The sequence below is a fragment of the Protopterus annectens genome, chromosome 6.part0 (assembly GCF_019279795.1).
Source record: "Protopterus annectens isolate FY-2018-M chromosome 6.part0, PAN1.0, whole genome shotgun sequence".
Classification (NCBI taxonomy): Eukaryota; Metazoa; Chordata; order Ceratodontiformes; family Protopteridae; genus Protopterus; species Protopterus annectens.
The window spans coordinates 600,832,479-600,859,195 of record NC_056737.1 but is presented as its reverse complement, the minus strand read 5'-3'; positions in this window follow the sequence as shown (position 1 = coordinate 600,859,195).

Below are 26,717 nucleotides of genomic sequence, written 5' to 3'. Positions count from 1 at the left end.
AGCTCTCCCAGCTAAGAAAACACTTGAATGCTTTCAGTAATCATTTTCTCCAAGCCATTTCTCTTTATCAGATTGTCTTCTGGGGACATGCAAACCAGACACAAACTGTTAAGAATATCTTGTTTACCAGAAAAACCCTTATAGTATTCAATATTCTTTTCCATTTATATGTTTTGTTGCTGGATATATCCCAGGGTTAAGCAGAGTAATTTTTCTTTTGCTATGCTCAGTGAACCAGACCTTTTTTTCACATTGCAATGCCTACATTTCCTAAAACCGAACAGGTAAAAAGAGAGAAGAAGGGCGAAAAAGAAAAGAAGCACCTATTTATATTAATATCCCCATTACATTAAAAAATAACTGAAAAGCTTTACTTTGTAGCTTGCTAAGAAAATCATTGAATATTTAAACATTACCATTAAGAGAAAAAAATTGTTTTACTTACAGTTAACTTTCTCCCTTATCCTTCCCTCTCCAAAGTAGTTCTCCGAAGCTTGATGACATAATGTAGGGCATATGCTTTAGAGTCCCCTACAAATTTAGCAAAGTCCACAAAAAAACAATATTTCCAAATCCTCTTGTTCTACTATGTTTTACAAATATAATTATTGTTTTGTAATCCTACATTTGTTTGTTTTTGAACTTTTCTCCTCAGGCCTCCATTGAAAAAGGGCTTTGGCACAGTTGGACTATCCCGGTTAATAAATGTCAAATAAATTAAATAAATAAAAATGTTCTAAGTGGAAACAAGTAAATAAGAGAACACTGAATATAATGAAAAGGTTTCCTTTAGCAATAAATGTTTCAGCTTGTCTTTTGAGGTATGTAGCTGAGGACTACATTTTTTCTCTTACATTTCAATGGAGAGAAGTGATTATAAGGCAGTAAAAAAGCCAATGCACTACTTCTTCAAAACTAAAAGTTAATGTTTTCTGAAAGCATGCAAGTTGTTTTTCACATCTGGGGTGAGAGTAAAAATAAAAAAGAGCATGCACAAATTAGTCTAAGTAGAAGCACAGACAATAACATGTGTCTTAGCATGGATAACCTCAACTTTAAGTTAGTTAAGGCCTGTGTTTGCAACTGTCTATTTGGCACATTTCTTCCCATTAGGAGGGTTAAACTTAATTACTTGAATATGTACATAGTTCTGTGTGTTTGTGTGTTTGTATTAGCAGATTATGGGTGTGTTCTGGGTTGTGTTTATTTTTCTTTAAATATTTTCATTAAAAAACAGTCTTGCAAAATGTGACATAGGTTCCAGTGTTGAAGATAAAAAACTGTATAAATGTTGAACCTGCCAAACATTAGTGGGTGCGTGTATCAAAAAATCTGGAAATTGACATATAAAAATGTGATATATATTAGGTGGGAATAATGACTTCTTATCATAAATTTGATACTTTCTATATTATTTTAGAACATGAACAGTCTCACTGGTATAAACAAAAAAGAAAGAATATTTAATGCTATTAAGAAATGCAGAGTACAAATGTCAGTGCTATAGGAGACACATTTGGAAAGAAGGGAGCATGTAAATTTGATAAAGAAAGGATTTCAGGATGCATATTCAGCAGAATATCAGGGAAGAGGAAAATAGGAGCACATATATTAATTGCTAGAGGAGCCTTAATAGTAATATGAAATGAAAAAAGATAATGATGGTTTGTGGTAATAAATGGCTACTGGCAAGGGATGAGGATTACTGTGGCATGAATTTATATTCCACCTAAAACTGCTATTATGCAGCTTTAAAAATTTAGGAGAAATAATCAGCTTTCAGCAGAGACTGTGACTTATAAGGTGGGGACTAAAATTTGATTTACAACAATGATGATGTATCCAGGGGGCATAGAAGGGAAAATATAACAAAGGATGGTAGGTTTCTGAAAAAAATATGAAAATATTTGGTATGAAAGAAGTGAATTCAGTAGTAGGCACTCACAGAGAATTTAAGCATTATTCCTCAAGACAAAAAATATATTTTACAGGAGCATGTGCATTTAATTGAGAACTTTGACATATATCCAATAACCAATTTAGATCATGTACCGATAATTACTAAAAAATGCAAGGTAATGAAGAAAAGATGAAACGCTGACACTTCACCACCTACCTATTAAAAAGGGAGGAAATTAAGGAATGTGATGTCAAAATTATTTGAGAGTTATTAGGGAAGATAGAAAGTACTCCAGAGGTTATAGCTAGAGAGTGGGATAAAATGAAAGTGTGGTTTAAAAATAGGATAGAAATAAAAGAAAAAGAGATATGGTTAAGAAGTAACAAAAATTATTTAGATGGGCTTACAAAGGTCAAAGTATTACAGAATAAGGGTAATCTCACAGAACAAAAAAATGTGCAATTACAGAGTGCTAAAGACAAAATAAGGGGAACCTGGATAATATGCATGAGTTTGGAAAGATTGCTGTTAAGCAAATGGTTTTTGATAATTCCAGAGATAAAAACTTTTGGCACAATGATTTAGGCAATAGAAAGTAGAAAGGGTGTGCTAAACTTAGGGAGCCTATAATGAAAAAAAAAAAAAAAAAAACAGAGATTTTTTAGAGGTATTAGAGATATTTCAGAATTTTTTTTTAATTTGTATAATGCAGACAAGTGGGGAAATCAAGAAAAAGCACAAATGGAAATATTTATGGAAAACTTAACAATTAACAGTAAAGACAGGCAGATATGAGATCAAAATGATGATGTATAACCAATATGCAGAAATGTCTCCTGGAATAGATGATATCCTGGTGGAAGTTTGGCAGCTAGAAGGGAAGAAAATTATAAAGATCTGGAAGGTTTTGTTAAACAGTATTTTAAAAGGAGGTGAAACACCAACATCCTAGAATAAAGCTGTGGTGACTGTAACACCTAAAGAAGGTGAAGACCCATAAGATCCGGCTTCATATAGGCCCATTTCAATTTTAAACCAAGATTATAAAGTGTTTATATCTATAATGGCTAAAAGAATGGAAAAGGTGTTGCCAAAATTGATAGATATGGATCAGTGTGGTTTTGTGAAGGGAAGGGAAACATTTGACAAAATTTGTAGAACAATGGTGATCCAGAGGAAAGCAGAATATAAGAAAACACCAGTGCTATTGGTGGGTCTTGGTGAAGAAAAAGCATTCAATGGAGCAAGCTGGGATTTTACAAGTAGGGCAAAGGAAGCATTTGCATGTCCTGATATAATAATAAGGTCAATTAGGAGGATGTATAAGAGACCAGAGCCAAAAATTAAAGTGGAATGGCTCCTTTCTGATAACTTGTGCCTGAAGAGAGGAACCAGGCAGGGTTGTTCTCTTTCCCTTTTGATATTTGTGTTATATTTACAATCATTGGCAAAGAAAATAAGAAACTCAGAAATTCAAGGATATAATTGGCATGGCATTCAAGAAAACGTGGCTTTATTTGCAGATAGATTTGTTTTCTTCCATCCCTTTAGAAGAAGGACTGGATCTACTTCGGGAAAGCCTTTGAAGTTTTGACACATTAAAAAAAATGAAAATGTAATTTATTGGCAGAATTAGACTAGTTTTAGAAAATAATTATTCTTCGAAGGAGAAACTTTTCAGCAAATTAAGGGGGTTAACGTGGGTGCAGCTTGTACCCTGATTTATGCAAAAGTAGTATTACTAGGTTGGGAGCAATTATTTGTATTTGTCTCCAAATTTTATGCTTCAATCAAACTTCATCTGAGATTCCTGGATGATATTTTTATTCTCTGGGAAGGTACAGAAGAAGGAATTATTAAACCTGTTAATTATTTAAGTAGTACCACCACCTTCTTATGATTTACGTACATTTACAACAAAAAAGCTATTAATTATCTGGCACTTCAGTTGAGATTGTTAATGGAAAATTTAAGTCTAAGGTGTATCATAAGCCTACTTTTAGCAACCCGTACCTGCCCTTCACCAGTGCCCATCCATTCTACAGAAAAAAAATATAGTGAAAAAGCAGTTTATTCGGGCTGCTAGGATAACATCTGATTTTGAAGCTGTAATAAAGGAATTTAACTTTACCAGTGGTTTGTTTGTAGATAAAGATTACCCCATTTATTTAGTCTCTAATATTAGAAAGGAAATTTTTGGAGAATAGGGTAAGAAATACAAACCCCTTTTAGGTACAGGTTTCTGCGACCCCATCCCAGATATGGAAAAGGCAGACACAGGCGAGGTTGGCAAGAACTTTAATAGGGAGATGGTGGTTGACTTTAACCACTCTGCATACAAATAAAGGGCATTATATGTACAACATGTTGAGGTATAATCCTGATTTAGTGGGGATATTAGGTGCTGACCCCATATTTGTTGCAAAAACTGGCTGAAATTTGAAGAATCTATTTGAAAGAGAAAATATTAGCAAAGAGAATGAGAGACTAGGTACTAAAAAGTGCGGGCACTGTCAACAATGTCAATACATTTTAGAAAAGGACAGGGTTATTTTGGGAAATTCAGCTGCTACAGAGGTGCTTTTGAAGAGAGGAAATTGTGAAATAAAATGTTTAATTTATTTAGCAGTCTGTAAAAACTGTACTGGCTTTTACACTGGAAAAACTGAGAGAACACTATAGAAGTGGATTTACGAGAACTATTATAGTATTAGAACTAAAAATGCCACTTATGCTCTTTATAAACATTACCTGTCAAAAGTCTTCCATGATGAATTTCTGTTTGGTATCTTGGAAAGTGCAGATATTGACCCTAGGGGAGGAGACTGGGGAAATGTTTTGGAATATTATATAGCTATTATGGCAATTTAGGCTTAATGCCTTTATGTTTCCTGGTCTAAATGACTATATTTCTCTACAATCAGCATTGAAATATAGAGCTGCCAAATTATAATACATGCTGGTTAATTTACTTCAGTGAATATTTATTAATAATATTCGTACAGGTGTCAGTTTGTTTACAGTTTTTAAACTTTAAACATTTTTACAACTCGTTTTTTACTATATATTTTTATATAAGTCATATGAGGTTTAATTCTTTGTGCTGCAAGTTTTTTAACCTATGAGAGTCAAGTATCTAATTTTAACTGTTACTGGCCTTTTAAGGATTAATTATTTAATTTGCTATTCATTTGATGTTGATTGCTGACTTGCTGTGTTTTGAGCATATATAAGGGTTGATTTGTTCATGTATTTTTATTTTGATGAAATCCTAAATGGAATAGGATGAAAGTGCTAAATCACTTTGAATAAATTTGATTTTATTTCTTTGACGTGGTGCAGTTCCTGGCTTTGTGCATGCTTTTAGCCAGGCACTTTGTTCCTTTGTTTGTGTGATAAATATGTTTGCCTCTGGCACAAACAATAATTCAATAAAGGTGTTAAAAAAAGCAATGGAGCGACTTAAAAGAAAACTAGAGATAGAAGCAAATAATTATATTGCTTACAGAGGGTTAAGGAAGGTCTATGTTATAATAAAAAAGGGTATGTGTCACTCAGATGAGTTACCTCTGTGAGGGAGTCTATTGGAGGAAATGAAAACTGTGACTCTGAAGAATATATATTGGACAGCACAGTGGCACAGTGGATAGCATTGTTGCCTCACAGCAAGAGGTTCCCTGGTTGGATTCTTGCCTGGGGTGCCTTCCGTTTGGAGTCTGCATGTCCTCCCTGTGTTCACATGGGTTTTCTCCAGGTAATCTGGTTTCGTCCCATGTTCCAAAGACATGAAGTAGGTGGATTGGACACTCTAAATTTGCCATAAGTGTGAATGAGCATGGGAGTGTATGCTGAGACAGAATTACCATGGCAGGGATAATCAACCAGTGGTTTAAACCTTGATGCTAGATGATTGTCACTGCTGAAGTGACACACACCAACCCCATGTGCAAAAATGGGAAAAGGGGTTGTGGATGGATGGACGGATGGATGAATGGATATATATAATTATAGAGGGCACAAAGTATGAATTAGAAAGAAGTTAGAGTGAGGGTGGAAAAAACGTTGGAAATTTGTTTTTCAGCTAATCAGTAAAATGAGGTTTATGGAGGCTGAAAATAGTAAAAGTGAGAAGATTTTGAATTTTTGCATGGAAATGCTTACGTAAGTATTTCTGCAAACCCAGCTAGTAGGCTATATAAAATATATTCGAACTCTACTGAAAATTGTTGGTGCTGTGGAACTGAGATGATATATAAACGTAATGCATATGTTTTGATTCTGCCCTAAGCCTGAAGTATATAGGGATGACTGACAAGAACTATATGATCAGTTCAAGAGACAGCAATTACTAGTGGTAACTTATTTTTTGAGAGTTCTGGAAAGAGGAGCCTGGTTGCAAGCAGACAGATACTTAGCAGTAGCAATAACTCTTGCAGGGGAAAATGCTATAACATAAAGGTGGAAAAACAGAATCACAGAACATAAATGAAATTTTGGATTTAATACTAATGACAGCAAATTAGAAAGCTATTATAATGGGCAAGGACAAACACAGTGAGTATGATAAAAATGTCAGTCTTGGGTAAATCTTAAACAAAATGTTGTTTTCTTATAGCCATGACTGGGTTGATATGCTTGGTCGCCTAGGGGGCACAAGTTTTGATATGAAATTTTCATAGTTATAGCTGCTAAATCAGAGGAATTGACTATGAATGGAAACAAAAGTATTAATTCTGTACTTCCATGCTTGTTAATAAAGACAGCCACTAAGCACTGATAAACCTGGAAGATGTTTTAGACTATTTTTTCAGTTTTCCAGTATTGAAAATGGGTGGAACAACTCATTGTTTTATTGTGATGTTTCACTTATACTGTTGTCTTTGTTATTTATTATTAACCAGATTACAAGAACCATCACTGGATAGATTAATAATGCATCTGTTTGTTAAAGAACTAACGTAGAGGATTATGAGCAGGCCGCCAATCATAACCTGCTTATTATGCATTTGAGACATTGATACCAAGAAATACACCTTGAGAGCAAAGCTCAAGAGGAGAATCTTGGCATCCATGTTGAGAACATAGAATTAATCTTTGTCTCACATGGAGCTTTATCTGTTCTATGTACTAATTACAGAAAAAATGCAGTGTTTTGTTGGCTTTCAAAGCCATAAAGCACTTAGCCAGCACTGACAGAAAGACAATATAACTTAGTTTTTTATGTCTGCACTCACCTTCTACACATCTCAACATAACTCTCAACTGTCCAGATTTTTGCATAATATTCAGGTTTTTGATTTATACTTTAGGTCTGTTCTACCTAAAATTTGTGGTTTTCTGACAAAGCACTCAGGGTTGAAGTCACTAATTAAGGACAGATGTTTGACTTTCAGACTTTATGTCCATCAGAAAATACATGCTAACTCAAAATCTGTTATTCTAGCAACTTTCAACATTTAGAAATGCAATATTTAAAATCTGTCCCTATTTTGGGCCTTTGTCCCCCCATTATTAGAGGCTAGATTTCTTGTGCTAAGAGGAAGTAGAGGAAGTAGAGTAGAGGTAGACCATATTACAATTTGAGAATTAGGACATTTTTGGCTATAGCAGTATGAGCGGCTAGTGACAAGTGGTAGGAGATTCTATAACAAAGTTTAAGTTGGATTAGAATTTTAGAAGTGATGTTGGGTTGCCAACTGGCTTACTGATAGAAACCACACTGTAAAAGTAGCTGACTCCAAATCCAGTTCCAGACAAGTGACAAGTGGAGTACCTCAGGGTTCAGTCCTGGGACCTCTCTTGTTTGGCATCTACTTCTCTGAAGTACAGGCCAACACTAAGGTACTCTGGCTAACAAAGTTCGCAAATGACTGCAAACTGGGAGCCATTATTGAATCCCCAAATGATGTTGATACTCTACAAAAGGGCCTTACAGAAACAGATGCTTGGTGTCAGAGCCATGAGCTCAAGCTCAATGCCAAGAAATGTATAGTTATCCCCTATGGGAAAAAACATATACCTGTGAATTACCACATAGATGTCAGCACATTAAACACCGAAAGTGTGATAAGAGACTTAGGGACACAGGTGGACAGTGGTCTCACCTTCAATAACCACATCGCCACAACAGTCAGGAAATCCTTCTATGTGGCACACCTCATCACTAAGGGCTTTTCATTCAGAAAAAAGGAGGTCATTGTCCCACTGTACCCATCCCTCATTAGACCCATTATAGAATACAATGCCCCATTTAGTATGTACCTCTCAAGACATCTGCAACAACTGGAAAGGCCACAGAACTACCTCACTAAAAGAATCACAGGCCTAAAGCAGATGCCCTACACTGACCGCCTTAAAAAACTGCAGCTATACTCTGTCGCATGTAGTCTACTCAGAGGCGATCTCTGCTTAACATACAAGGCCATGTCAAACCCAGAGCTGTTGGACATGCTACACTTAAAAAAATCCCAATCCCTCAGAGCCACATGCTCCAGGGATCTAAACCTTGTCAGCACAATAAACAAAACATGCTGGAGGGATAGGTGACCCAGAGTCTCCCCAGACTCTGGAATAGACTGCCCATACATGTCAAGCAGAGCACCTCTTTGGCCCTCTTCAAAAGGAACCTTGATGATTGGATGGGAGAAAGGAAATTCACCCCAGGGATCACGTCAGTCACCCTGCTAGACAGGGGTCCAGGGAAGTAAATAGTGTGGGAAGAAATAGCCAGGGAATTGTTATGGCTAGGCCGATAGCCTAGTACCAACCTATGAACCTGTGTTATCTGCATGAGTTGTAATGTTAAGGAAAGGGTCACGGTGTAAATCTCAGGTTTTCTTTTTCTAAGACATTAGGGATGATGTTTCTTTTAATGTCTTTAATAAATATGGTTGGTACAGTAGGGTGCTTTTTGGAGTAAAGAATATCATTATATTGGCTTTCTTAGGGTTGACTGGTCTATTATGAATCCACCTACATAATTCTGAGAAATTAGTTTGCAGTGTAGATCAGAGTGCATGTTGTGTCTTTAAAAAGCATTTCAAAGTGAGGGCACGTGTATATTAAAAGAGAGCACATGCAGGCAGCAGTGCCATTTTGAGTGAACAGCCAGAGTGTTAACATGTATGAGTTTAGTAGTCAGTCTGTTGTTTAAGTTACTAAGCCTCAATCCTGATGTGTTCATATGTAATAAAGTTGCATGAACCAAACCCACAGATGTTTGTCTACTTTATCCTGACTAGATGAGCGACATGTTGTCAGAAGTGGGATTTCTGAGCGACATGGTGGCAGGAACGGCATGTCTGAGTGACATGGTGCTAAAGTGTGATCCAGAGGTTGAGCCATGAGGTGCACAGCTAGAAATGGAGGAATATAGAGTAATGGATCATCCTAACCTGCTCAAATGATTGATACAATGCCAGAAATGACGTTCAGGTACTAAAACTCGCATAGATGATTTATTTCACAAAGAAAACAATACAAAGCATTTGCAAAGCACAAAATGCATTATTAATCAAATGAAAAGCACAAAATGCATTATTCATTAAATGAAATGTTCGAAACTATGATATTTGATAGAGTTATTCAAAGTATAACTTATGAAAATGTTCAGAATTACTTTCAATTTGCATAACAAGCATGATAAACATAAAACAAGCACAAGAAAAGTATGATGAGCATGATAAAAGTCAAATGAGTATAACAAACATAATAAAAGGACAAAACGACTGTATTTTTTTAGTAAATGACCACGTTTTTCGATATAAGCTACTATTTTGCATTAATTAAAAGCTATTTGAAGTAAAGCTAGAGTTGTTCAAAGTATCTCAGAGTGTGCAAGGTGTTGCAGTGTGTGCTTTATTAGAGTACAATTATTTCAAAGAGTTTACTGTGTGCAAAATACAGTTATTTTGCAATGTACAGTCAAAGTACAGTTATTTCACAAAGCGCAGTCAAAATACAGTCATTTCAAAAAGTTTCTTGTACTACAGAGAGTTGTTTTACAGAGTACAGTCATTTAGAGAAGTTTCTTGTGTTGTGGACAGTTGATTCGGAAAGTTCAGTCAAAATACTGTAATTTTGAAGTGTTTCTTATACTGTACAGAGTTGTTTTACAAAGAACAGTTATTTCAAAGTGTTTCTTGTACTACAGAGACTTATTTCACAAAGTACAGCTATTTCAAAGAGTCTACTCTGCTGTTGAGCATAATTACACTTTTTTTGGCATAAATTTCTGGCATATAGGTGTGTATATTCGTACATAATTCCAAGAGTCTTTATTACTGTGTGTTGGCATGACAGAAGCATTTCACAGACCATCTCCGCTAGTGTTTGATGATAATATTGCAGAGACGTGGAGAGTATTTGAGCAGGAATATGATATTTTCATACAAGCAGCTTTTTCTGATAAAGATGCAAGTATGAGGGCATTTATTCTGCTTAATCTAGTTGAGTTGGAAGCCATTGAAAGAGAGAGTTCATTTGTGTATGCACCAGCACTATATTGTTGTACAAGCTGAATCAAGGGGTCTATATCAATTCAACAAAACAGCACATCATAAAATACAACAACCTTGAACTTCTAACCACGAAATCTAAAAACATTGAAAGCTCAGAACATCAAATTTTTTCCCTGGGAAAAAATTCACTGTTCTGAGAAATACACACAACACAAGCACACCAAAAAAACAGCAATCCACACACATACACTTAAAATCCTACATCTAACTGTACACTAAACTGGGCATACAGTACTATCTATCCACTATCCTTAACCCAAACCCTAACCCTAAGGTCCGTCACTATCGCACACTCACCTCACCCGCCCCCTAACCCTAATTCACATACCCTGCCCTAACCCCAAAGTCTGTCACTATCGCACACTCACCTCACCCGCACTCTAACCCTAACTCACATACCCCGCCCTAACCCTAACGTCCACACAATCGCACACTTACCTGAACCCAACCCGTAACTTTCCACCACAGTGCTGAAAATAGTGAAGCCACAGAAACGGACAACCGAATTCTTTCCCTAGGAAAAAATTTGGTTATCTGCAGCTTTGCTATTTTCAGCATTTGCTGTTTTCAGGTCTATATTAGACCATTCGAAGTATTAACACTTCGATGATCTAATATAGACCCGAATCAAGGGAGGACCCTGAGTGCTTGAAACATAAATTCAGAGAAATGTGACCCCCCCCCAAACAAATGTTACATTGGAGAGGCACTTATTTTACTCATTCATTTATTAAGGAAGGTTACACAAAAAAGCAAGTTGATCACATAGAAAGCTGCAACTCTACTTTTTATATAGATGGTGTATTGGTGGTTGGTTAAAAGGTTAATGCAATATATTTGATGGCAAAAATGAAGTGATAAATAAAAACAAAGGTGTCAACTGACACACAAACTAAAATAAAATGAAAATAAATATTCCAGCCACAGGAAGCAAACGAATACTAAAAAAAACTTGTTTAATAGCACAATAGACTTAGCACTTTCGCCTTACATACAGCAGGCTTCTTCAGAGTCAATTACAATACATCTAGCACTCTCCTTAAGTAAGCCAGTGTAAAATATGCATCCAATTAAATACTTCATCTCATTTAAAGACATACAACACAATTCAATGCATTTAAATGTTCATTTGTATATAACAAACAAAAAATATTTTTACAAGAAATTCATATATAAAACATATTTTTTTAAATTGTTGCTATATATATTCAACATGTGCAAATAAGCAAACTAGGCAATACTTGTTTTCTTTTTTGTATACAACCAAAGCCCTTTGTTTTAATATTGGTATCAGTGAAATAGTATCATTAAGTCCTGGAGCTACTGTGGCATTTAGTCTAAGTTGCCATTTTACCTCTCCTGCCTCAACCTCCAATTTTTCATCTCCCCCATTTTCTTTCTGTACCACTTTATCACAAAAAAATGAATTTTTTAAACTCAACGCATGTAACACCGTGCAGACAGAGGGCTTTATGCACATCTTTGTTTTTAATGGCTCTAAGGTGCTCACTTATTCTATCCCTGAGCCTACGTGTGGTTTTGCCTATATAAAATCCAGGGCAGGAGGTACAGGTTGCCAGATAAATCACTTTGGTAGAGTTGCAATTACATTTACCAGGACATTTTAAAGTCACGTTTGAACTAGTTACTGATACATACGGGCCATCATTAATGAACTTGCAGAACCTACAAGTCCCATATTTAAACATTAGTGACCTATATTGTTTTATTCTATCTTGGTTTATATACCCTTCCAGGATATTCTTTAGATTTCTACCCCTGCTATAAACCACCAAGGGCTTGTGCCCAAGTTTCACCTTTGCTTCTTGTTCAAAACAAAAGTATCAACTTTTATAAATGATGTTAACTATAGTTGGGGTCAAGTCATTGTACCAAGCACAATGGGATCCCCTTCCTTACTTTTGTGAGTAACTTCTTGTGGCCCCCCCACCCTTTTGTAATATCAGTGTGTATAATGCGTGTCTCTTTTCTTTTATTTCACATTACACTTTAACAAAATCTTTAGTGGGTACCCTCTCTCCAAAAACAAACCTATCAAAAGGTATAGTTCATTGTCGAAAGTTTTCTCATCACTGATGAGCCAAGAATACCTCACCATCTGTCCCTTTATTATACTTCTTCTTTGATGCTGGGGATGACAGCTGTTGTAATGAAGTAACGTATTAGAAAATGTTTCTTTCCTAAAAATAGTACTATGAAGCTTGTCATCCTCTTCAATGACCCAAAGATGTATATCCAGGACGTCTATTTCTTTAGGACCCCATCTACTAGTAAACTTCAAAAATGAAGTTGTGGAATTCAAGTCCTCCACAAATTCTATGGCTTCCTTTTCATTCCCTTGCCACAAAATTAGGATGTCATCCAAGAATATGTTATAGGTTTTGATTTTCTCCATATGGGGGTGTCAAAAATGTGTTTTCTCTCCCATTTCAGTAACACCAGGTTGGAAAATATGGGGGCGCATTTCTCCCCCATAGCCACACCTGATATCTGGTGGAATACCCCCCCCCCAAAGACAAGGAAATTGTTTCTCAGAACAATTTCCATGATTTCTACCAAAAAATTGACTTTGGTCTTGTCAACCTTCTTACTTTTCAACAAACTTTCCTGAAACATATCAAGCCCACTATCATGTGGAATAACAGAGAATAGGTTTATGACATCTATTGTCAAAAATGAATAGTCTACTTCCCTGCTTGATTTCAGTCTTTCAAGACAATGCCAGGAGTCCTTAACAATATGTTTGGCATCCCTCACCACTGGCCCTACTATTCTATCCACCCAAGCTGCCAAAGATTCAGTTTTTGATCCCTTTGCTGATACTATAGGTCTAAAGGGTGGATTTTGTAGGCTTTTGTGGATTTTAGGGATGCCAAAAATCTTAGGTGTTATAGGTTTCTCCACTATGAGAAATTTCAAGTTATTCTGATCAATAACCCCTTGAAAAAATGCATCGGACAGGAAAAAATCAATTCTCATGTAAGCCCTGTTAATTTTGTTTCTAGAGGCCCTAGCATATGTGGTGGGGTCATTAAGTATCTCAAACATCTTAGATACATAATCTATTTTGGGGCATAATAACTAACCCCCCACCTTTGTCCGATTTCATAATCCGGAGGTTGTCATCCCTAGCTAGGGCTGTGAGAACTTCTTTTTCCTTTTCCAATAAATTTTCTCGTCTTTCATTTCTTACTTTTGTCGCTTTCCTCATCTCTTTTTCAACCATTTTTTTCAAACAAGGCTGTTTCAAAGTTTTAGGGTGGGGTAAACACACTTTTCCTTCTCAAATTCCTGGGTCCCCCCTCTATAGTAGAAGTAGACTGCCCCTGAAAAAACAGTCTCAGATTTAGCTGTCTTACATACAATTTCAAATTAATTAAATTGTCAACTATATCTGACCTAAATTCAGGGACAAAGGAGAGGTTGTTTTTCAGTAATTCAAAGTGTGTTTCATCCATTTTTAAATCACTAAAGTTATAAATCGTGAAACTTTGATTTTTAATAATTTCACATTCTAACAAAGCATCAGAATTTGTTACTTCACTAGTCTCAAGATCATTGCTGTTGTTACAATTATTAAACAAATCAACAAACAAAAACAAAGGATTGGGAGGGTGGCATAATGGATAAGGTGTTTGCCTTACAAACACAAGGTGCGGGGTTCGAGTCTCACAAGGGATAATTGACTAGGCTTAAAATGGCTCGCAAGGGCAGTTAGCTTAGTACTAACCTATGACCATGTCTTAAAAAAATCACCAATTTACCACTCATCACAGTTGTTGTAAAACTCAGCCATATTTTTTATGGCTTCATGTCTTTCAAAGTCATGTTGTCCTCCTACAAAAGGGATTAGTTCCATCTCCTTCTCCCCCCACCCCTCTTCCTCGTGTTGTGTGAGTAGTTCTGCTGATTTCTGGAGTTCATATTCGCTTGGTTTTTCAAGCATTCTGATCTCCTGGGTTGTACTTCTTGTTCTAAAAAAACTTCCACATCATCACATTCTTCACCAAACATTTCACCTTCATTCCTTGAACAATTTTGTAAGTTATAATCATTCCTTTTCTCATTATAATGCCCAGGTTTGTTAACAATTCTAGTTGCTCCATCAGTGGGATATGCTCTATTGTTTTCATAGTCAGCTTTGTCTCTAGCTAGTTTACACTGTTTAGTATTTATATTGTCTTTGTAGGCCACAGTGATGCAGCGGTTAGCATTGTTGCCTCACAGCAAGAGGTTCTCCCATTCGATTCTCGGCTGGAGCGCCTTCTGTGTGGAGTCTGCATGTCCTCCACGCAGTCGAGTGACATTGAAGACATGCAGGTAAGTGCGAGCGTGAATGGGTGTGCCTTCTTTGAAGGTTGGGTGTCGGGCTAGCAACTCGGCACCGTAAAAATCCACTGCCAGTCATTAGCGGACTAGAGTTCCGCTGTGGCAACCCCTAACCGGGAAAAGCCGAAAGATATTACTAGTATTTATATTGTCTTTAAGAAACATTTTTACATCATTTAAAACTTTACATATTTATGCTGATTTTGCTCAAACAACGAATCATTCATAATACTTTAGATTTAATGTAGTAATCTCTGTCTGTAAAACAGACAACTTACTTTCATTATTCTTTGTTATAATGTCCAGCATCTCTAGTCCAGCTTTATCAAACAACCCTATGAGATCTCTGTATGCTGTTGTTCCTTTCTCAATCCCCATAGGGAGTTTCCAAAGTCTTAGCCCCTTCGGGACTTGGTTGAGTGATAATGATTTCTTTAAAAAGGCATTGTCCAACTGTAAAGACCTATACCTTTTGCAAAGTTTCTCAAAGTCACTGATTTGTGTTTTTAAGTTAGGCATGCTCATTTTTTCTGCTGCTACTGCTCCGAATTCTACTTCCGGTGCTGCCAACCAGCTCAAGAAGTTCCTTCCTCCTGGTGCATTCCTTTTCATCCCTGTAGCAACATTTCCATTCTCAGTACTAGTGTGTGCAGGGTACAAAGTTCCACTTGAGAACTAGTCAGGAAAGTCTCTCCTTCCCTCACTCGATAGTGCAGACAACTTCTGTACAGAAGTAATAAGTCCTCCCAAGAGTGCTTCCACATAATCTGAAACCTGGATTAAATGATTATGTGTCCTTGGTTCCAGTGCTGAGAAAAAAGCATTAGTATTTTAAGATATTATACAACAACATTTGATTGGGATATCTAAGCTACAAGTATTCATATTTTAATTTTATTACTTTTATATACATTTTTAAAGGAACATTTTTAAGGATTATGTTTATTATTACATAGTATGTAATGTTTTTTGTGACTTTATGGTATGTCTTTAAATGTTCTTACCAATCAATTATTTACCTAATTGTTTAATTGATTCAATTATGTATGTATAAAAAGGGTTTGACTTGAAGGGGGTTATTTAGTTCTGATGAAGTCCCCGAAGGTACACCCAGGGGATGAAAGCGCTTAACAATTAAAGACTTTGGTACCTGATTTTCATTTTGTTATATGTGTGGAGCTTATGGTGTTTCTCCTCCTTGTTTGGGCATCTACTACAGTTTTTTACACGTTTATTTCTGGTGTCCTTTCAAACAGTTGTGTGGATTTAACAGTTTAAAAATGAAACTGCTTCCTTTACCAAAGAAGTCCATCATGTAAGCACATGTCCCATTTCCAGTTTCACCAATGCTATTTTCTCAGAGGATGCTGATATTTTTAAAGACAAGCTAGGCAAACTTCCAGTTACATACTCCATGAAGTTAGACCCAGAGGTTAGTCTGGTGGTCAGACCAGCAAGAAGAGTTCTGATAGCTATGCAGGACAGAGTCAAAGTCCAGTTAGATAAAATGGTGCAGCAAAGAATGATTTGTCCAGTTACAGAACCAACTGAATGGGTGTCTTCCATGGTAGTTGCTCATAAGAAAAGTTCAGATGAAATCTGAATATGTATTGACCTAAGAGACATGAACAAAGCATTAAAGCAACCTCACCATCCTATGCGTACAGTCAAGGAAGTTCCTGCCCTAATGCCAAATGCCACTGTTTTTTTCTGTCTTAGATGCAAAGAGTTTATTTTAGCAAGAAATGCTTGATCGCAAATCTTCACTACTGACTACATTCAGTACACCATTTGGTAGATACAGATTTCTCAGAATGTCTTTTGGAATAAATTCTGCCAGTGAAGTCTTTCAGCATGCAATGAAGCAAATTTTTTCAGGCTATCAGTGTGCTATTATATTAGATGTTTTACTAGTTGGAGGCAATAGAATGACAGAAATCTCAGAAAAGTTCTGGAAAGAGCACGTGAAGTGAATCTTAAGCTCAGTCCTCTGAAATGCAAATTCAGGCTAAGAGAAGTTACTTATGTTGGTCATTTATTCACCAGTTCAGGCTTATGACCAGATCCTTCCAAACAAACAGCCATTCTTCAGATGGCAGCTCCAGACAATATCCAAGCCTCACAACATTTTCTTGATATGGTCAACTATTTGGGCAAGTTTATACCAGATTTCAGTGAATTATCAGCGCCCTTAAGAGAGCTGACACTTAAAGATGTTACCTGGTCCTGGTTGGAACAACACCAAAGAGCATTTGATGAACTGCAACAGAAAATTGCCAGTCCACCTATGTTGAGATACTATGATGTACACAAACCAGTTATTCTTTCCTGTGATGCTTCAGAGTTCAGTCTTGGTGCAGTTATTCTTCAAGAGGGTAGACCAGTAGCCTATGCTTCTAGAACTCTTACCCAAACTGAAATACAGTATGGTCAAATCGAGAAGAAACTTTTGGCAATTGTGTTTGCATGTTGAAGTTCCATGGTTCCATGGTTATATTTATGGCCGAGCTATTCAGATCGAGACTGATCATCAATCTCAAATCATTATTCTAAAGAAGCCTATGCACACAGCTCCAGTGAGACTACAAAGAATGATGCTTAGATTACAAAAGTGCAACTTCAAAATGGTCTGTACAAAAGGCAAACTTCAACTAACTGATACCTTATCCAGAAAACCCAGAAATACCACAGAAAAGCTTGATACAGAGAAGTTTAACTTCAATATCATGGAAATGCATCATTTTTCTACCACAAGACTTGATGAACTAAGAGATTGCACAGAGACTGATCCAATTTTGCAAAAGCTCAACCACTTCATCAGTGTTGGATGGCCATCAAAGCAATCTTGTGTACCTCTAGAAGTGCAACCTTATTTTTCTTACAGGGATGAAATGTTGATGGAATATGGCATCATTTTCAAAGGTCATAAAGTTGTCATTCCTACTTCCTTACAACATGAATACATCCGGATTTTGCATTGTGACTACCCAGGTCCCGAAGCTACCAAAAGAAGGGCAAGAGAACTAGTATTTTGGCCTTCTATGTCAAAAGATATCAACAGAGTACTTTCATCTTGTTCAGTATGCAATAGTACTAAATCTCACTTGCAAAAAGAGCCACTTCAGCTAAACCAGATTACCTTGATCAACAGTAGCCACAGACATATTCGAGTGGAATGGTCAACATTGCTTAGTGCTGGTAGAGGCTTATTCGAATTGGTTTGAGATTGATCTACTACCTAACCTAACTTCCAGTACTGTCATTACTGAGTTGAAACAACAATTTTTAGTCCATGGTAGTCCACACAAAGTTATTTCTGACAACAGTGTCCATTTAGCTTACCAGTCAGCTGTTTCAGAAATTTGCAAAAGAGTGGGACGTTATCCATGTTACTAGTAGCCCTGAGTACCCACAGTCAGACACCATAGATGAACGTGCAGTACAAAGTACAAAGCAATTACTTGAGAGGTCAAAGCGTGACAATACCAATGTTTTCTTGAATTTGCTTAATCTCAGAAATATACCCCATGACAATTTACTTGGCTCACCTGCTCAGAGACTTCTATCTAGGCAAACCAGAACAACCTTGTCTATCAGTTCCAGTTTGTTGGTGCCCAATGCTAAAAATACCAGAGCAATCAAAGCCCAACTACTCAAAAAGCGTTCATCCCAGAAGTCCTACTATGATAAAATGAGCAGATTTCTTCATCCTTTGAAAGAAGGAGAGATAGTGAGGATGGAAATGGCGAAAGGTTTTGATAAAATTGGTCAACTGTGAGGTGTATGTGCTGAGCCGAGATCTTATTAATAGAATATGGGGGTACAGAATACAGAAGAAATCATAGGCATCTTCTTCCAGTGTCTGAACTGATATCACAGCATCATACCTGTGATACACACTCTAGCTCTCAGAGCAACCCCAGATGATGTTCCTGTTGAAAGACATGTCTCAGTACCTAATCCTGTTCCTGATGATGTCCCAAATGTCCCTGAAGTTGAACATTCACCAATAACAGTTCCTGTTGCTAAACCCAGTCTTAATTTTTATGTTACACAATCAAGTCGTATTTCCAGACCTACTATAAAATACGTAGCAACCTGGACATGATTGTTTTACTTCTAATTAGTTCTGTATAATTGCATGACAAAGAATTATTTCTGTATAATTGCATGTTGAAGATTATTGTCATTATTACTGTACATGACTTATTTCTCAAAGAGGGAGGATGTAGATCAGAGTGTGTGTTGTGTCTTTAAGAAGCATTTTGAAGTGCATATAAATAGAGAGTACATGCCATTTTGAGTGAACAGCCAGACTGTTAATATGTATGAGTGCAGTAGTCAGTCTATTAGTTTGTTTAAGTTTAAGTTACTAAGCCTCAATCCTGATGTGTTCTTATGTAATAAAGCTGTTTGAACTGAACCCACAGATGTTCGTCTACTTTATCCTGACTAAATGAGCGACAGCAGGTTAGCCTGAAGGGAGTGATGCATTTTATTTGCCTGTAGCTTAAGAATATTGTCTGCACACATTATGATAGTAAGGTTGGGTAGATTAAGGGTGAGATAATTAATAAACTGTAAGAATAATAGACATCCTAATGAACTTTTGGAGCTTTAGGGACTCCGGTGTTGAAAATGCCATTTGTTTCTGAAAGTAAGTTATTAGTATAAATTTAAAAGGTACAATAATTTAAGATAGTTTTGGAACCATTGAATTTTGTTGTTGCTAAAATTTAGTTTGCTGAGGTTACATAAGAAGAGATTGTGATTGACTGTCTCAAAACTGGGTTCCTGTTATATAATCAAAGATGCAATCCTTTGAATGCATCTTAATCGAACTTGAAAGCATGAAACAGCAAAATAGCAAAACAGCATATAAGCGATTTCTTTCCCTGGGAAAGAAACCGCTTGGCCGTCTCCATTACTTTTCTCTTTTTGTCACTGTAGTGCAATCTTGGAGTTGGTATATTTAAGTAGGGGGTGTGAGGGCAAAGCTCCCCACTTTATGTAATGTTTTGAAGTTTTTATTTTTATTTTTGTGGAACAGCGATTTTTTTCCCTGGGAAAAAAATCGCTGTTCCAAGTGTTTGGGATTGTAAGCCGTCGCTTACATGGGGTCGATAAATCAGTGTTAGCTGATTTAATATAGACCCTCAAAATCCATAGTCATGTCCACGACAAACATCAGCTGTAATGAGGCCATCACTGATATATTATTATAGATAGTATCCATACCACATAGGCTTTCATGGTGCTAAAGAAATTTCTAAAATCATGCTGCTGATCGCAGAGCAAACTGTAGGTGTCTGTTTGCTTGAAGTGTTTGTATAATATTTTTTTGAATATTTCAGTATGGAGACAAAGATTGGCAATGGGCTTGTAGTCCTTAAGCTCTGTGGTTGTGGGGAATTTTGGCAGAGGTATGACTGTGGAATGTTTAAAGGTTGATGGGTCTCTGCCAGATGTGACAGAAGGTGAAATATGAGTAAGCCGTTTTGAAATTTAGTCATCTGCAAGCTTGAGGAAAGCTGGATGCAGCTTGCTGAATTTTTGGCTCTAGATGAATTTAGTTTTCAAATGAGGGATTTTGTTTGATTAAGTGGTATGCTGCTACCTTTCACTTTACTTCTGTAAGAAATTAGCTGATAAAGTTGACCTGGGGAGAGGTCACTGTCAATTTCAGGGTGTTCAGGATAGGGAGGAAATGAGATGGCAATGTCCTTTAGTGTTAACAGAAAGAAAGTATTTCATATAGTCTTTAGTGACATTAACATTGCTGTTGTCCAGATTATTTGGAAGTACTGTTGGGGTACTGATGATATTGTTGGTGAATTGGTTTATCTCTTTCAAAAACATTTTTTTGATAAGTTTGCATTATTAGTAGATAACCTACTCTGTCGTCTTTGATCTAAGAAGGATGGCTAAAGTTGCTTGTTAGTGGTATATCTTTGTTTAGTCTTTTCTTTTAAGTCCTCTGTTAGCCATGGACATACCTGAGTTCTAAACCTTATTCTACTGAGAAGAAAAAGGGCTTCTTGAATTTATATTAGGGTATTGATAAACTATAATAGGGCCAAAGTGGGTCAAACTGGGAGTATAGCAGGCACCAGTCAGTGCCACTGAGGTAGTTATTAAAGAGTAGAAGTTTAGTTTGTGGGAATATTCTGTCTGTTCTTATTTTGTGGGGATATTTTATAGTTTTAAAAGATGAAGAAGAGATAACAGTGTATTAGGCTGCATATCAGTGTGTAAGTATCTGTGTTATATGTTAGATATAGTAAGATCCTGTGTAGAATAATTACCTGTTTGATTGATTAGTTTTGTAGGCTTTTGCTCAAGTGACTTTAAACTATGGTTACATGACATTTTAATCTTACTAGCATTAGGACCAGTTACATTAGTGTTGAAGTGACCTACTGTAATATAATTTAGTGAATCCATTTAGGAATATATTAAGGATATATACTACTGCAATGGAAAGATACAAGTGCCCATCTAATGTAATATTGCAAATTATCCATTTGGGGTTTTTATCATTGCTGGATTTTGAAGTTGTGTGATATATTGTATTAATAGACGGGAGTGTTTAATTAGTAATATAGCTCCTCTACCATTTTTTTTTCCTGTTCTGTCGTCAGATATCATAATTTATTGCTAATATATGTGGAAGGGCAGAAGTAGTCCTTGGTGCAGGTTTCTGAAATGGCAATAATGTGAGGTTGTTCTAACTTGAACCAGGCTTCAGTTGTTGCCCATTTGTTATTAATGCTGCATGTACTGATTCTGGCAATGTTTTATGTATTTGTTATTAATAGCAATGTTTGCTGCTGGAGGAGAAATATTAATTTAGGTCTAAGACTTGGGTTCAAATAAGCGTTCCAGGAGAGCACTTGTTTTTCAGAGAAATAAAGCCTAGTGAATGCCCCAATATATTATTCTTTAGTCCATCTCCTGGATTATTTGCATACAAAATATAAGGGCTAAAAACAGCTAAGAAAATGTAAGACTAGGCATCTTAAGATTCTCACAGATCAGTAGCCTAGCATGTACCTATGAACCTGCCGGTCAATAGGGGATTTTCTTTCAAGTATCTTCCAACAGCATGAAAAAATTGTAAGCTCTGACAGCATTGCCATACACAAAATGAGGTTATAGGGTTTGGCAAGTCTCGACTCACCATCAACATGAAAAGCTATAAAGTTAATGGTAAAGAGTTTAAAACTGAATAAATTATTACTGAATATGCTTCTGAATGAATTGTTATCCCAAAACCCTTTCATCATTTACTTACTTAACTGACCAAAATACAGGCTGTCTTAGTTACATACTCTCAATACACCTTCAGGGCTGAATATTTTTAAAGCCAAAATGCTTGTACTCCAAGTCAGCTCTCCAACATAAAACATGTTTATTTAAACTCTAAATAAACATATAATAACATCAGACAACCAAATGGTGAAAATACATGCAAACCGGTTTCAGCTACAAGCCTTCATCAGTGCATAAAAAAGTACAAAAACAAACCATTTAAATATTCATTCCCGGAATCTTATTGGTCATTATAAATGCTCATTAAGACCTGGAGCAAATAATGCCCCTAGCTTAATAATCCACATTCGTTCTTTATAATTTAGCATAGAATGCCATCCAGCCTTATCATTAGTGTGTCCCCATACTTTACCAATAATAATACATGAAAATTTAGCAGAGGCATGTTTAAGAGTGTGTTTATATAGGGCATTTGTTATCTTAGCACATGTAATATCACTCAAATGCTCCAATATTCTTAACTTAAAAGACAATGAAGTTTGCCCCACATAAAAAGCCAAATATGTGCACGTAACCAAATATACAGTTCAATCAGTATCACAGTTGACATATGTCTAAATATTAAAACAATAAAACATGTTTTAGAAGTAAAACATTTATCCTTTTTACATACTTGCAAAAACTACTGTGTCCACATGGAAAACAACCTGTCAGTTTTTCCCCATCCAAAGTAATCTGTGTTTTATCCTTATCAACAACAAAAGTGTTTTTATAATGATTAAACCAGCTCACTATTGTTTTGCCCTTCCTATAGGCAAACTGACACTTAGAAGGTACTAATTCCTTTAATTATCATCCATAAGCAAAACATCCCAATGCTTATGTATTAATCTCATCAGAAAAGATGTATTGTTACCATTATTCATGATGAACCTAATAGGTTGTCTCTTAGAATCCTGTTTCACTTGATATTTAAGTAAAGATGATCTAGGAACATTTTCTGTAGATGTCAAAGCTTGATTAATATTCCACATCGAATAACCCCTCCTACTAAATCCCTGGACCATGTCCTGTGTATTCTTATTGAAATCCTCCATAGATGAACATATTCTTTTAAGTCTCAAAAACTGAGACGTAGGGATGTTTTTGATCATATGTTTAGGATGACAGCCGCTGGGATGTAATGTATTAAATTGCAGATATTTTCTGTAAATAGAACTCTGGAGAGTACCATTCACCTTTACCGTGACTACTGCATCCAAAAGGGATGATAATTTACAGTAAACTGGATACCCCATTTGGTCTCATTCAAATATGCAACAAATTATTGTAAATATACATCATCAGAGACTCATCATATATGAATTGCTCCTCAATATAGCCCATAAAAAGGTCTGCATATATGGGTGCAAATGAAGCCCCCATAGTAGTACCTTTTAACTGTGGATAACACTCATTCTGCGGTAGCGTTGTTGCCTCACAGCAAGATGTTGTCCCATTCGATTCTCAGCTACAGCGTCTTCTTTGTGGAGGCATGCATGAATGAGCGTGCCTTTGTTGAAGGTTGTGCATCAGGGCTGGTAACCTGGTAACTCGGCACGTAAAAATCCACTACCAAACATTAGCGGACCGGAGTTCCGCTGTGGCGACCCCTAACTGGGATAAGCTGAAAGACACAACAACAACAACATCAAAATAGAATACATTTTTAGTAAGAACATGTTCAGTTAAGCATAACAAAAATGTATTAAAACCAGGGCTGTATAAAGAGGCTCGTACTAACCAAGATTCCAAAGCCAAAGGGCCTGCCCAATGAGGAATATTAGTATATAAAGCAGACATATCCAGCATACATAACAACCATCCTTCGTCAATTTGCATGTCATTTATGATGTTCAAATATTCTTTTGTATTCTGTATGTGTGAGCACACCTATTTCAATAGAGGTTTCAGGTACTTAGTCAAAAAAGATGAGAGCAGTTCAGTCAATGATCCCTTTCCTGAGACTATCAGTCTTCCCAGAGGTTTATCAAGATTTTTATGAATTTTAGGCAACATATGAAATACCTGTCTAGTGGGATTTATTACTGTAAGATGATGTACTACCAGGACCGGCCTTTGGTCAACTGGTGCCCTAGGCAAAAGTGTTCCACAGCGGCCCACCACACCACTTGGTGCCCCCATTCTGGCATACCTACACCATCCAGATTACTGGAAAAGGCTCCTACTAGAGTGGCACCCTAGACGGCCGCCTATTTGGCCTATGCCTAAGGCCGGTTATGTGTTCCACTTTGTTAGAAATAATGCCCTCTTCAAAAGCTAAATGTAAAAGATATCTAAATCTTTCTTAAATATTTGCATAGGATCCAAATGCATTAGTTGGTAAAATCAATTGTCTGATAACTGGCTGATAGCTTCATTATAATACATATCCCAAATAGATACAACCACAGCTCCTCCCTTATCTGCCCTTCTAACAACTGTTTGTTTGTTCTTGCTTAAATTATATAGAGCTTGTCGCTGTACACATGACAAATTGTCATAACAAGCACTTTTATTTAAGCCATATAAAAAGTGCAAATCCTTCAAAACCAAATTTTGAAAAATCGCAACATATTTGTTCATTGGAGGCATAAAAGAGAATGATCTAAATCTAAAATCTTGGGAACCCAAATTTGTAATCTGTTGTTGATCAAAAAATAATCTTAAATTCAAAGATCTAAAAAAAGAAAACATATTTGGCACTGAGCAATTGGGAATAAAGCCCATATCTTTATTCAACAGTTCACATTTTGCTTGTGATAATACCATAATGGAAATATTGTGTACATTGGAATCAAGATTTGTTTGTGTGTCATCATTTGTAATATTGTTTCTAAACATGTGTCCTAGAAATTTCTGTTTCTGCCCCCCCCCCCCAGTTCTCCTAAAGGGGAATTTACAGTAGTTTTCTTAGTTAAAGGGGAATTGGAGGGTATAACCACAGTTTCTGTGGCCGAAGAGAATTCATCTGCAGAGGTATCTGAAGAAACATTAGATTTCTTCAAGATAGATCTTTTTCTCTTATGTTTAAAATTAGTAGCAGAAGGACTCTTATTACCCACAAACTGAACAGATTTCTTAAATTCAAATGGCTTTCCCAAAGAGTAATCTTTAGAGTCGCATTGACATTTTTTAATCATCCTAGTCTTCATATATTTTTCAACCGTCATTAAATTTTTTGATAACAGAGAAATCTGTTCAGAGTAAACAGCCTCACTTTTAAATGATCACACAATTCAAAAATCTCATTAGTTAATGTGAATATCTTGCATTCAAAAAAGAAACCAACATTTTAACAAAAGCCATCGAGGCAGACTGCTGAGCCTCCTGCCACTGCTGAAGCAACATGTCATCCATGCCTTTAACAAATGGCTGGATTCTGACACATAATCCTCTAGGTGTAATGTTCTTATTCCAATAAGCTTTAAATGGCTTCACATGCCACACATGCATTCTTAATTCTTTCATGACTACAGATAACTGTTGAAAAATATCCACACATAAGGTTGAGTCCACCCCATCCGTGGATACATCTATTCTCCCCCTGTAATGTGGGTTCAAAAACCTCCAAATCATCCTTATCAGCTGATAGGCCTTCCAAGGTATGGATAAGATCCTTAATTTAAAAGAAAAGTGTTTGGATCCCAATGATATAAATACACCACCAAATCCTTAAGCAAAACCAATGCAAGAGACACAAAAATATTAAAAACAAAAAGACAATTACACCAATATATAAAATTCCAATACAACCAATATTATGGTATTAAAATGTGTATTAATATCAAATAGTCTGTCAATATTTCCCCACACTGTTGATGTAACAAAACCCTACTGCATCAGTCATAGTGCTGTCAGTCAAGTCACATGAATGTTAACAAACACATAACTGACACATTAATATTATTATTAAAGTGGAATATAGATTTATTCCTAGAAAAATGGCAAATGTCAGCAAACAACATATTGTTATAATAATATTAAATTATCTTCAGTTTTAGTCTCCCGATATCTTTGAATTTTCAAAAAAGAGCACTCCAAGTAAAAAAACTGAAATATCAAATTAACAGTAGTTATGATTGAGAATGACAGCTAAGTAAATATATGTCCATAAATGATAGTAGCCACCCCAATAAGTGACCAATTAATATATTGTCATAAGATAAAGAATAATAGCAGTTGAACAAACAGTTCCAAATGGAGAAAAATAAAAACATCTCCACTTGTGCAGCTATCATGAAATCATTCTCCAGTTTCATCCACAGAAGTTAGTAAAAAGTTCTATTATTGCTCACTTCAAGCCAGCAGCTTCCCAAATGTTGAACTACTCTCACTGACAATCAGATGCGTATATTCATTAAATATCTAGTGAAAACCACCGACCCAATTATTTCATCAAAAGATGAAATAAAGGTTAAAAATAATTAAAACTATCACCTAGATGTTAACACATAGAAAAAGCAGAAAAAGCACAGTACAATTATAACTTTAACTTGCCAGTATAACTTTAACTTGCCAGTTTACCAGACTGCCATTCAGCTGGTCAATAAGTGTATACTCATGTTTTTTCTTTATTAAAATTCACTTATATTCGCAACAGATGAAAAAAGCAGAGTACCTATATTTAGTCACTA